Genomic DNA, 12,900 nt, shown 5'->3' on the forward strand with positions numbered 1-12,900 from the left:
CAGCAACCTCGGTGGTGCCAAAAGCGAGGCCAGAATCTGATTTAGGAAAAGAAGTTCCAGGTTTTCCTGATTCATTTAGACTACAGATTGATCTGGCCCGGCTAAGAGGAGAGAACAAAGTGGGGGACTCGAGCGCCTCCAACTGGGTTAGGACATCCCATTTGAATTTCAAATAAACAAAGAATGTTTTAGTACACCTCGCAGACCCCCTGTATTTTTATTTGCTAAATACGACACCCCTAGCTGGCATGAAGGAGAGAAAGGAGATGATGGACTAAAAAGTAAATGGCCTGGGACTTAGCAGAACTCTGGACCCAAACTCCTCAGGTTCAAATCCTGGGTCCATCATTGAACAAGTGTCTGACCTACGTACGGGGCAGTTTCTTAACCTCTCTGTGACTTGGTCTCCCTATCTGTATTACGGGCATAATAATACTTTCCTTGTGCGACACTAAGTCACTGTCGCCTACAAGAGCACTTCTCTACAGCACGGTCTGTCCGCCCTTAGCAACCCAGCGCCGTTTCTCCTGCTGCTGGTTGGTTGTCTGCCCGCTCTTTGCTCACCCCTGTCAGCCTCGTCCCCCTCCGGCCTCCGCTGTGGCACTGGGGACAGTCGAAACCGCGGTGGACAGCACCACCTTGAGTCGAATTCCTCCCGTTTCGGAGGAGGAAGCCGGCTTCTTTCTTTCCTATTCCCGGACCATTTCTAAGAAACGGCAGCTCTTTTCACTTGAGCTCAAGTTAGTATCTCGGGAAGGTTCCCCGGGCGCGTGGGCAGTCCACCCCGCGATCTAGCTGGGGGCTCCGGCTCCAGCCGGCCGCTCCAAAGGCAGATGTGCGTCGTTAGAGGCGAGCGCCGGGCTTTCAGCAAAGGCGGTCGGGTGTTTGCAGACCGGGGCGAGCTCTTGTGAAAGCAGATAAAAGAAAACATTTATTAACGTGTCATTACGAGGGGAGCGCCCGGCCGCGGCTGTCACACGCCCCGCGGAACACTGGCTCCTTCCAGCTCCGAGGAAGGAGAGAAAGCGGGAAAGAGGCAAGGATTCTCTTCGTTTCCAGCCAAGTGGACCTGATCAATGGTCCTCCTCACTTTATTGCAGTATTTGATTTATTAGCGATGCCCCCCCCCGTTTGTGTGTTACACACACACACACACACACACACACACACACACACAGCTCTGGCTCGCGTCCCTCCCTCATTTCCAGCTCCTGGGCGAATCCCACAGCTGTTTCAACTCTCCGCCGAGGGCGAGCGGGAGCGAGTGTGTGTCGGGTGAGTGTGCGTCTGTGTCCCGGCGAGGGTGCGCGCTCGGCGCCGGGAGCGCGGCCAGCCGGGTCCCGAGGCATCGGGAGGCCGAGAGCTGCCCGGACCCCCGCTCTCCGCTGCTGCCCCGTCCGGGGCCGCACTTCGGAGCCAAGGCCGTGCGCGGGGGGTCACGCGTCCATCGAGCCAGAGGTAAAGCGCTGGCGCGCGGGGGGCGCGGGGAGGGCGCCGCGTGGGGTCCCCCGGCCCCGGGCCCCCGGCCGCCCGCGTCTCCCGGTCCGGCGCCCCCGCCCCGGCGCACGCTCGCCTTCCCAGCGCACGGAGGCCGGCCGGCGGGCGGGCTGGCGGGCGGAGAGCCGGGCCGCGCCGTGCCAAGGGGCTGGCTCGGGCAGCGCGGCCGGCCGGGCTGGGGCGATGTAAGAACCGCCCGGGCGGGGCGCGGAGCCGGACTTTGGCGAGGGCGGTGCGGCGGGGCGGGGGCCGGGGGGGGGGGCGGCGGCGGCGGCGGGGCCGGGGGGGCGGAGAGGCGGGAGGAGGCGGAGGGAGGGGAGGCGGAGCGGCGGCGGCACTCGCCGGGGATGCGGCGGCGGCGGCGGCGGTAGCAGCGGCGCGGAGTCCCCTGCGCCCCGCGGCCCGGCCGGGCTGCGGCAAAGGCGGCGGCGCCCCGCGCGGGGTGAGGCCGCCGGGGCCGTGCGCGCGGGTGAGTGGGGCGCGCGGGGCCCAGGTGGGCGGGGCGGGGGCGCCCAGCGGCCGCAGCGCCGCCCAGGTGAGCGGGGGCCGGTCCCGACCGCCCCGCTCCGGCCCCAGCGCGGCGCGCGGAGGTGGGACCCGGCGGGCGGGCGGGAGGCTCCGGCGCCGGCGGGCGGCGGGGCGATGACCCGTTCGACCCCGCCGGCGGGCCGGGCGAGCCGGGGAAGACTTCCCATCGCGCCCCTGACCCGCGGAAGCCACGCGGAGCCCTAGAGGACCGCGGGGGAAGCGCGCCCGCGCCCGCCGGCCGCGGGGGGATGGCCTCCTTGACCCCTTTGAGTTTAGACCCAGCGGACCGGCTAGAAGCCAGGCCACGTGGGGCTTGTCCAGGCAGGACACGGGAAAGCGGTGGACCGGATCTTCAGGGTGACTGGGAACTCGCAGATACCGAAAGGGCAAATAGGATTGAAAAGACAAACTTCCTCCAGGCCAGGTCAGAACCAGTTCTCATCGCCTGTGGAGAGATGCTCCCCTCCGCGGGCTCCCGAGGGGCTCAGAAGTGTGCCAGTGAGGCGATTTCTAGGAGTGCACTTTTCTTTCTTTTGTGTGTGTGTGTGTGTTTTAATTTAATTCTTTCTAGTAGTTCATTCATTCGTTCTACGAGTATCTGTGGAGCATGTCCTCGTACCCGGTACCGCGTTAGTTCCAGGGAACCGCGACGATCAGTATCTTCCTGAGCCAGAGGCTCGCTCGGTTCGCTTTCAGAGCAGCCTCATGAAGAGATACGGTCTTAGATACGGAGAGTGTAAAGAGACACCCGCAAATCCTAGTTTTGCACAGTGACCTCTGTCCGCAGTTTCCTACCTGCCTTAAGACTGAAGACCACGTTCCTTGCACGCAGTAGGGCAATCTTCCTCCTTCCTGAAAGTTCAGCTTCCTTCCCTGCCCCCTCTCCTCTCTTTCCGGCAGCTTATTTTAATCACTTTTTGAGTTAAAAGTCAATATTTAATTAACCAAGTAATTACATTCAGCTTACCTTTGAATCTGGGTATTTGCACATCTGTGCCTGCCAGGATGCTTACCCCGGCCTCTCCACCTGCCCCTGCCTCTGTCCCACAGCGACACCCTCCCTTCCTTCTGGGCAGAGAAGGGGAGGCTGCTCTAGAGCCCGTTCTCTGGGGACAGGGAAGCGGGTAGGATGGGCTTTCCCTGGAGGACAGCAGTGTCTCTCCCCAGAGCAGTAAGAGCCGTTCTCATCTCGTAGTTAATAGTGAAGGGGATTTCTTCTCTGCGCTTCCCAATACAGAGCCACTGGAGGGTTTTAATTAAATTAAAGCCATTCATACATGGGACCGACTGGAGACCACTCATCCTGTAAGAGAGGGTCTCCCAGCTTTCCTTGTCCTACATCATGGAGGGGAGGACACACATCAAAACAGTTGGTCTGGGGTGTGATTTAGCGCTCTAATAAGCAGCTTGAAGGGCGATGCGACAGGCTTGGCTGGTGGCTGCTTGGACTTTTGCTCATGAAGGATCTGCTTCCCTCGGGCCAAGTGTATATACATAAATGCCCAGTGTTGACATAACGGCCATGGCTGAGAGTCAGTGTGGGTTTGGTGTTTGGGCTTTGCGTACAGTTTCGGGGGTTTTTTTTATTTGAATTTATGGCTTTTTAAAAACCCTAATAACATGTTAAGTTTTCAAACTTAAGGGTTGAATAACGAGTTAATTGTAAAAAGCCTGGGCTTGGAGGAGGACTGTGTGGCTGTGTGGGAGAGTGAGTGTGTGTGTATGTGTGTACACGTGCGTGTGTGCCTGAGCTCACGTGTGTTCATGAACACACATCCCCTGCCTGACAGCTGTGTTCAGTCGCCATCCGGAGGACCTAGTTGTAGTGTAGTTGCATACTCTGACGCGTGTGCCTGTTGATTTAGGAATGACATTTCCCTCTTCCTTTCCCTGGATAGGTTTAATTAATCTGTTTGGACATGCCTCAAGGGGACAGCTTCTGGTCTCCTAAGTTAGCCAGACTTGGAATATCACCCAGCGCAGCCAAGTCTGTTCTTTGATTGAGTCCCCCAGGGGAAAAAAAAAAAAAGAATATCAGAATTCCTGACCAGCTTGCCATTCGAGGAAAGAGCTTTATCTAGACTTATGATGATGGTGTTTTATGAGCAAAACACTGATCTAACCCTGTGTACGTACTAACTTGTTTAATCCACCCCAAAACCCTGTGAGATAGATCTTGTGATTTTCATCATGTTAAAGATGAGGAAAGCGGAGGTGCAAAGGGGATCGTAACTTACTGAAAATTGGTCAGTGGTAGAGCCTGGATGCGAGAGGCCATGAGGGTCCGGGGTCCACTCTGACCCACTGCACTCTCCTCCCTCCATGACTTTGGTCTTTCTTCCAAGCACAGAGGAAGTACTTGCTCAATGGAAGAAAACACAGTAGACAATAAAGGTTAGAAAGACAGAAGCCCATCAATAATCCCCCAAATCTCCACGATTGGGGGGAGTCTCAGATTTGTTTTTGGTTTGCAGAAGGGGTGTTGCCCTAAGGAGAATGTGCAGTTGCCTCCCCACGTTTCCGACTCCCTCCCCCGACCCTCCACAAGTAGGCACACGCTTTCCCTTCTCAGAATGCAAAGGCACCGACCAAATGTGGCTGATAGAGAAAAGCATGACATCGGAGGTGAAGGTCCAGGCCCACGGAAAGCACAAACGGTGGAAGGGTTTAAATTCGCCTACAGGTGAGGCCCTCTTGTGGTTGGTGATGGAGTCACATGGGCCTCTCCCTGGTGGCCCTGAGGTTCTCAGCTTTGTATCAGGCTTGGGCCCTGCATGGCTGGGGGACATGGAAGGTAGGGCTCCTCAGGCTTCCTTGTGATGACCGGGGTTTGGGGAGTCTGCAATGCCCCTGATCGGATCCAAGGCGCTACCTAGTTGGAAGATCATTAGGATCATTATAATTAATTGGCATCCCGATAAATGGTGTGATTGCCTAATTGGGATGGTTGCTAGGGAACTAGGCCTCACTTGGAGCTGAAAGGGGAAGTGGCAACTGGCCGCAGTGGGTGTTAAGGTTACACACCCAGCAGTGAAGGGGGGTGGGGGAGGGCAGAAGAGCAGTCTCCGCTCGCATCTGGTGCTGTTTACTGAGCAGCTGCTGTGTGCAAGTTGCAAATGGAGTATGGGGGGTATTTTCATAAAAGGGCTGTAAAGTAATCAGGATTGTTTCTCTTGGAAGCAACAGAAAGAGAGGGAGAAAAATCTCAAAGCAGCAGAAGGAGAAAAGAAGGGACATGTTTGGCTTTTATAACCAAAAGCGCTCCGGTAACTCTAGCTTCAGGCCCGGCTACGCTCAGGGCTCAGATGCTGTCTGGAGGATCCGTCCCCCTGCATCTCTGCTCTTCCTTCCATTGGTTTCCCTCCAGCTCCAGGGGGTGGGCAGGCTCTGGCTCCGTGGTTAGGGGAACCAGACTGCCTGGCTGTCTGCGCAGCTGTGTGATCTGGGGAGCATTAGCTAACCTCTCTGAGCCGCGGTGTTGTCATCCAGTAAATGACGATGATCGTAGCACTTATCGCCTGGTTTGTGGTAAAGGGTGAAATGAGCTCGTCAATGTCAAGTGCTTAGCACGGCGCCTGAGCTCGGCAGGCCCTCAGTGAACACTGGCTGTTATCATAATTGAGGTGTCCAGGTTGGCCGCTGAAGAGTGGTCCTCTTGCCATCTCTGGTTCAAGCCCAACAGGAAAGAACATGGCTCTTTTCTGGAAATGCCCACCGTCGCCCCAGGCATCCCTCTAATGGGACTGCTCTAAGTCATGCACTCACTTCAAACCAACGCTGGCCAAGGAAATGAATCGGCCAGGCCCTCAGGCCCCACCCTGGAGCTGGGGACAGAGCCACTGAGCCCCCGAAGCCCTGGAGAACATAAATTCAGAGGATCCCAGTGAAAGAAGCCTCATTGCTGGGGAGGAAAACAGCCAACACATGTGATGTGGTGGGGGGGACACTAATATGGTCCGAGGGGCCTGACCTTTTAGTCAAGGTGGACACCATGGAAACAGCTGTTGGGTGAGCAGCGTCCTCTCCCTCTCCACTGGGGTCAGCAGGCCTCGGAGGCCGTTTCTCTGTCTTAATGTCTGAAAGATACAGCCCGGCCTTGTTTCTGTTTTCTGGCAGCCGGGGCCACATGTTCTAGTTACATGAGAATCACCTGGAGATATTTGTTTTAAAAATGCCAAGTCCAGACCCAGCTGAATCAAATTCCCACGGAGGGCCCTGGGTGCTGGGGAGTGAACCAGAGTACCACGTGTGTGTCCTACCTCGGCAGGGAGGCTGGGCAGAGGGAGCCCTTGGAGTATGCCTGTTTTGTCTTCCTGCCTGATGTAGGGGAAATGCTCTACGTGAGATTAGGGTATGAAGGTTTTAGGAAACTGCTATACAGAGCAAGAGAGCATTCCGGCTGCTTGTCAGGGCCCACGTGTTTATTGAGCAGCTACTGTGTGCCAGACACTGGTTACGCATTGGGATGAGCAAGAGAGAACCCTGTGCTTAGACAGCCTGTGGGGGTAGAATCAGTCCAGCCCATCCAGAATCAGTCATGGCAGTGTTGGGTTTGAGATGACCTGGGGTTCTGAGCACTCAGGGGCTGCTGGATACACAAGTCTGGAGCTGGTTGGGGCTGGCTGCCTAAATCTGGGAGTCACCAGAGCACCGATGTTATTTGAGGCCATAGGACTGGACACAATCGTCTAGGAAAAATGTACTTTGTTCTCTGATATGTTCCCCTCCTCCCATCGTGCCTGTCCTGCATCTATTTGATGAATATTTTTAGCACACCCTACACGCTCCCCTCTTTATGACGCTTCTGAGAAATTCCCAAAGGCCTTGGCTGAGCCTCTGCTTGTCCAACTCCTCCTTGCTCAGTGATGAGCAAACAGAACTAAATATTCATCATGCTACAACAGATGCCCTTGGGAATTTAACATCAGGTAGCGTGATGCCTCCTTGGTAGAAGACCACCTGTGGACGTGGTCTTCAGAGCTTCTCCTCCAGCCCAGACCCACACTAAATAGAATTATCTCTCACCAGAGACCACCACCATCTTGAATTCCACACAGTCTCTTAATAGGATACCAAAACATTAATTGTCCAGTGGTCCTGGCTTCTGACATGTAGCCTTGTCTTATAAAGGCCCATCCCACTGCTTTGCACACCTGGGCCCTACTTGAAATGTAGGTAAATTCGACACCAAACTCAGAGTTGTGAGTAGGTTTTGTATGAGTTGATGGACAGGGTCATTCCCTGAGACCATGAGCAAGATGTGTTTGGCCAGGTGGAAGCCAGATGTGTTAGGTGAAGAATGTTGCCAATAGACTTTCTTCTTGGCTCCCAGGCAGGCCCCAGTGGGTGACTTGACCCACCTCAGCGGCCAGAAGAGAGGAGCTTTTTGAAAGGAGAATGAAAAACAAGTTCAGGATATGTTCATGCTCTGTGGACAATCATATCATCCAAAAGCTGCATTTCTTGCCTGTTCTAGAGACAGACACTTTCCATCTTTTTCTGGATGTCTCAGAGAAGAGGGAATCCTACTTCAGTTCCTAGTGACTTTGTGTCCTAATCCTTTGAATGTGAATCAAGATGTATTCACTGCAGGTAATGGAATTCCTGTCTGGGAGTGGTTTATGCAGTAGAAAGGTTAGTTCTCACTTAACAAGAGTCTGAGGCAGAGGAGCCCTGGAGCCAGTTTATTTGTAAAATAATGTCTTCAAAGACTCAGGATCTTCCCGTTCTCTGATCATCTGTCCTCCTCATGTCTTTGGTCTTGCTGCTTCATTGTCTCAAGATGGCTGCTGCAGCTCCAGACATCACATCTTCATACAAAGTGGAAATAAAGAGCAGGACTCCATGCTGTTTTTCTTTTAATCAGAGAGCAAAATCCTTACCCCAGCAGACTTTGTGTCCTGTCTCATTGGTCCAGGGTTGGCTTTTGTACTCATGCCTAAGCCAATGACTGGCAAAGGGAAATGGGCTTTTCATTTGAATTAGCTCAGTGGGTCCCAAGATTAGCAGATCAGACACCCTCTTCTTAGAGCAAATATTTTTGCCAAGTTTTACCTGAAATAAATTCACAGATAAAAATAACTCATCTGTACATTTCTTAATTGATCAAATACCCTGACTATAATGTAAAGGAAAACCAAGAGGAAAGTGAGGTATAGATAAACATAGGTATGGCAGTATCTTAGACACGGCTACACTGGAAGACATAACGAAGCAGTCAGACGCCCGCACTAGTGTGGGGTCACTAAATCTGTTACTGACCCAGTGGGGTATGAACACGTGGTTTGGACAGCTCAAATACCGCAAGTGCTATGGCCATAAACAATGTGATTTTCCCAGATAGTGAACAATTACCCCAAATTTCTAAACAAAACAAACTACAGTCTTCCCTCAGTTTACTTAGTGGTTACATTTCCAGAAAATTCAGGGCAGAGGAGAACCAGGCAAAACATCTTTTGTGTTTGTATGTGAAATGGGGTTCATTTCTGAGATCAGGTAACCAGCTGTAAGAGCTGCTTCCCCCACTGTTTCCAGTGTGGGACACTGGAAAGTCATGCTAGAAATGGGGCTGTTCTTCACTGTGTGGAATGTGCAATTTATTCAGCATCCCTGCCCTCTCCCCTCCCGCCCCGACCCAGGTGCCAGAAACATTTCCCAGTCACTGTGACAACCAAAAAGTCCTCACAGGTTCCTGCAGACACCCTTAAGGGCTGATTTCACCCTTCTGAGGACCATGCTGGTTTATTGCCAAGACCAGCATCTACCTCCTTAATAAAGTTGGGGTCCTGTAAACTGAGGAAGGACCTGGGCGGGGGGCACCCACAGCTTCTGCCTCAGAGCTGTCCCAAAGCTCCTTTTCATGTTCATCACCGTCCTTGGGTGCCTCTGGGTATCAGTGGCTTCCACTAGGGCAGGAGATGAAGAGGGTATAGAAGACTAGTCATAAAACACATCTCTGAGGATCAGTGTGTCCCAGGATTAAGAGGATGCATTCTAGAACCAGACCTCCTGATTCACACACCGGCTGTGTCCCTCTGAGCCTCAGATCCCTCCTCTGTAAAGTGGGGATAATCCTACTTAGCATTCTTGCACCTCTGGCACGCACAGTGAGACATTAGTACCACGAATGGACACATGGAAATTCCTTCTAAAAGTCATTGCTTGTGCTTGTAGATCCTTTTTAGCTTCTTTTAATTCATTGAGACATAATTGACCCATAGGCACATATTGGTTTTAGGTGTGCAGCATAAAGATTTGATCCGCGGATATTTTGCAAAATGGTTATCACAGGGAGTTTAGTTAATAGCCATCATCACCCAGTTAAATGTTTTTCTGTGTCTTGTGCTGAGAATTTTTAAGATCTGTTCTCTTAACCACTTGCAAATACATAGCATCATGAACTGTGGTCACCACGCTATATATTGTCCCTGCTCGTAACTGGCAGTTTGCACCTGTGGGCCACCTTGACCCATTTTGCTCACCCCTCGCCCCCCACCTCTGGCAGCCACCAGTCTTCTCTGTCGGAGTTCCGTGTTTTGTTTCGTTTTAAGATGCCACATCTAATTGAGCTCCTACAGTCTTTGTCTTTTTCTGTTCGACTTATTTCACGAAGCATAATGCCCTCCAGGTCCACCCACGTGGTCCCAAAGGGCGGGGTCTCCTTTCTCGCAGCTGAGCCACATTCCGTGGTGTGTGTCTACACACCACCTCGTCTCTGTGCACTCATCCATCCCTCAGCGGACACCAACGCTGCTTCCATGTCTGGGCCGTCATGAGTAAGTCTGCAGCGGACACGGGGGTGCAGGTATCTTTTCCAGATAATGAGTTCATTTCCTTCTTACAAATACCAGAAGTGAAATTGCTAGATGCTAGGGTAGTTCTGCTGCTAATTTGGGGGGGAAACCACCCACTGCTTTCCACACTGCTTTCTTTTTAGCTTCTCGAAGGGGTTCTATACCACTCCTCTCAACCGCCCTACCTGCCCCCTCCCATCACCCCATGTCCCCCTCCCCACCCTGACCCCACCCAGCCCACTTTTAGACCTCAGGCCAGCTCAGGAAGGGAGCAGACCTTGGGGACCAACCTGTAGGGCTCCGAGCCCTATCTTGGGAGCCCAAGGTGGGCTTCTCACCACGGACTCAGGAGGTGCTCGTAAGCAGAACAGGGCAGCTTGTACAAATCCCAGTACCCAGGCCACACCCAGACCAATTAAATCAGTTCCCTGGAGGTGGGGCTGGGGCTGGGGCATCAGGATACTTGGGAGCTCGGGGGGGGGGGGGGGGGGGGCTCCAGTATACAGCTGAAATTTAATGCTGCTAACGCAGGAAGAGAAAGTGCTGGATGGGGTGGGTGTCTCCTGCTAGGCAGTTCTGCAAATAGGTCGTGGCAGCTCCTGTAATGAAACCCTCCTTCCAGTGGCCAATTGTATTTACAGTAAAGTCCAGACTCCCTGCTGGAGGCTACCCTGCCCTGCACCGCCTGGCCTCCGCCCCCGCCTCACCCCACTCCTCCAAGCTAATTACACTGTCACACTGGCCACATCAAAGCTTGTTCCAGCCTCAGGGCCTTTGCACTTGCTCTCCGCTCTGCCTAGACCTCACAAGTCTGGCTCCTTCTGATCTGTCAGGTCTCAGCTCAAACATCACATCCTTAGATAATACTTAGAATGACACACCTGTTTTATAACACCTCCTACTCTCTGGAATTCTCTCAAGGTGCTTATTTGTTTATTTGTCCTTTGTCCTCTCTCCTCACTAAAAAATAAGCCCCTGTGGCTATAGGAAGCAAGTCTGTCTCATTCCCTTCTGTATCCCCAACTCCCAGAACGATGTACGGCTGAGTCTGAATCTAGTGTTTGGGGATCCTTGCTCAAAGGCGAATGCTCAAGGTAAAGGTGTCAAAACCAGTTTGTCGTTTGCAAAAAGCAAAGGTGGGAGTGGGAAGGGTTGCTTTTGCACTCACAGGTCCCTGAACCAGAGCTGGGGTTCATGCTGTCATCACGCACAGAGGGGTGGCCATCGCCCCCAGGCCACAGCAAGGACATGAGGCCCTGCCGAAGGGCTGGCAGAAGGCTCCACTTGGGATGTGAGTGTTAATGCGTGAGATCAGTGGCGTGACATTTCTGCAGGTGCCCTGAGAAAGTCTCCTCTCCCCACCTCCCCGCCTTAATGGCCCCTCCTGAAAAGAGCTATCACAGCTCAGGAGACCTGCCTCTCACCTCCTCTCCTGAACTCACGCTCCTGAAAGCTCACATTTCTACACACCAGGCAGCATTCTAAGTGCCCACTCAGGTGAACGCGTGACAAGTCCGTGATGCTGGTTGGCTTGTCTGCTCAGGCTGCTGAGAGAAGACCAGACACTAGAAGGCTGTTAAGCAACAGAAATTTCTCGTCAAGGTCAAGGTGCCAGCAGATTCAGAGTCTGGCGAGAGACCACCTCCTCAGTCACAGAGGACACTGTCTGGTGTCCTCATATGGCAGAGGGGCAAGGGAGATCTATGGGGTCTATTTTAGAAGGACACTAATCCCATTCTTGAGAACTCTACCCTCCCAAAGACCCCACCTCCTAATCCTGTCCCACTGGGGATTAGGTTTCAACATACGATTTTGGGGAGACACACACATACCATCTATAGCCAGAGACCTCCTAATCCCCATTTTACAGACCAGGAAAGTGGGGCATAAAGAAGTCTCTCCTTGTTCTGTCCTATTAGAGTAGGATGTCACAGGCTGGCAAAGCGGGGCCTGTATTCAGCTCACAGAAATGTTTAACCTGCACACTGTTTTGAACATTTTCTTAAAGTCGTCAGATCTTTAAAAATTGTGAGATTTTACCTTTTAGAAATTTAGAGTTTCCAGGTTGTGGGGAAAAAAAAGGGAGACGCGGGCCATATCTGGGCCTGAATTCCCATCCCCAGCGATCTCCACTCTGCCACAGTACCCCCCCATTCCCTATTGTCTGAGGCTGAAGTCAGGTTCACTTGCCATTGGCCATTGCACTTGCCCTGCTGTCCTCATCGTGGAGCAGTATTTCTTTGTACTTAGCCTCCACCGGAAGTGTAGAATGAGAGCTGGAGAGAAGGGAGCGTGTGGGCTTTTCTTACCCTGGGCCCCCTTCACTCATTCATGTCACCTGTCTGCCCCCCCCCCGTGGTCCTTGGATTCATCCGCCTGCCCCCCCCCCCCGCTATTTCTGAAGACCACGCATCCCAAGTTTGTTTATAACAACAGAAGTCTAATGTCTGTCGGGTGCTGGGTTGCCAAGCATTGACACATCACAACACTTTCGATTAAGGCCTATTATCATTCCCATTTTGTAATCGAGGGAACTGAGGCACCACGTGCGGTGCCCCCACTGGAAACGGGCTCCTTACCATTGTTCGTCTTGGTACCCTCAGTGCTCAGCTCGGTGGCTGTTTGAAACAATGCTTGAGAGAATGAATGAATGAATGAGTTCTCCTCCCCGCCTTCACCCGATTCAAGCCATTGGCCGCTGGAGACCAAACATCTTGATTCATCGTCGGTCATTTGTGACAGTTCAGTCGGAGGAATGGGCTCGAATCAGGGTCATTCAAGGCTGTTTGGTTGTGTTTCTGCTTTGTAACCACAGATCAGCCCCAGCTTGAAGCAACAGTGAATTTGTAAAAAATTCTGTGGGTTGCTGGGTGGTTTCCTGCTTTTCCTGCTTCCTGTGATATCAGCTGGAAGATCCAAAATGCCTCCACTCGAATGGCCTGCAGCTCACTGGGGCCATCAGCTGAATCCTCCGTGCTCTGCCCCACGGCCTTTTCCCACAGCTGGGAGCGTTTCCTCACAGTATTGTGGTCTCGGAGTAGCCCGACTCCTAGGAACACAAAAAGGACAGCCGCCAGGACTT

The 12,900-nt window shown here is 53.0% G+C and overlaps 1 protein-coding gene across 3 annotated transcripts in view; it reads left to right on the plus strand.

Moving 5' to 3' along the window:
* Positions 1-1,254: 1,254 nt before the first annotated feature.
* The window catches only part of SULF2 (sulfatase 2), a 113,006-nt gene continuing 101,360 nt past the window's right edge, over positions 1,255-12,900 (plus strand). The window contains exon 1 of one of the 3 annotated variants that reach the window (XM_059132920.1): positions 1,255-1,275. The gene's annotated coding sequence lies outside the window, so the exon portion shown is untranslated. Of the gene's footprint in view, positions 1,276-1,317; positions 1,459-1,830; positions 1,967-12,900 lie in introns of those variants that run through there. The other 2 variants (XM_059132923.1, XM_059132922.1) reach the window with 2 other exon arrangements.

The sequence above is a fragment of the Mustela lutreola genome, chromosome 9, assembly GCF_030435805.1.
Source record: "Mustela lutreola isolate mMusLut2 chromosome 9, mMusLut2.pri, whole genome shotgun sequence".
Classification (NCBI taxonomy): Eukaryota; Metazoa; Chordata; class Mammalia; order Carnivora; family Mustelidae; genus Mustela; species Mustela lutreola.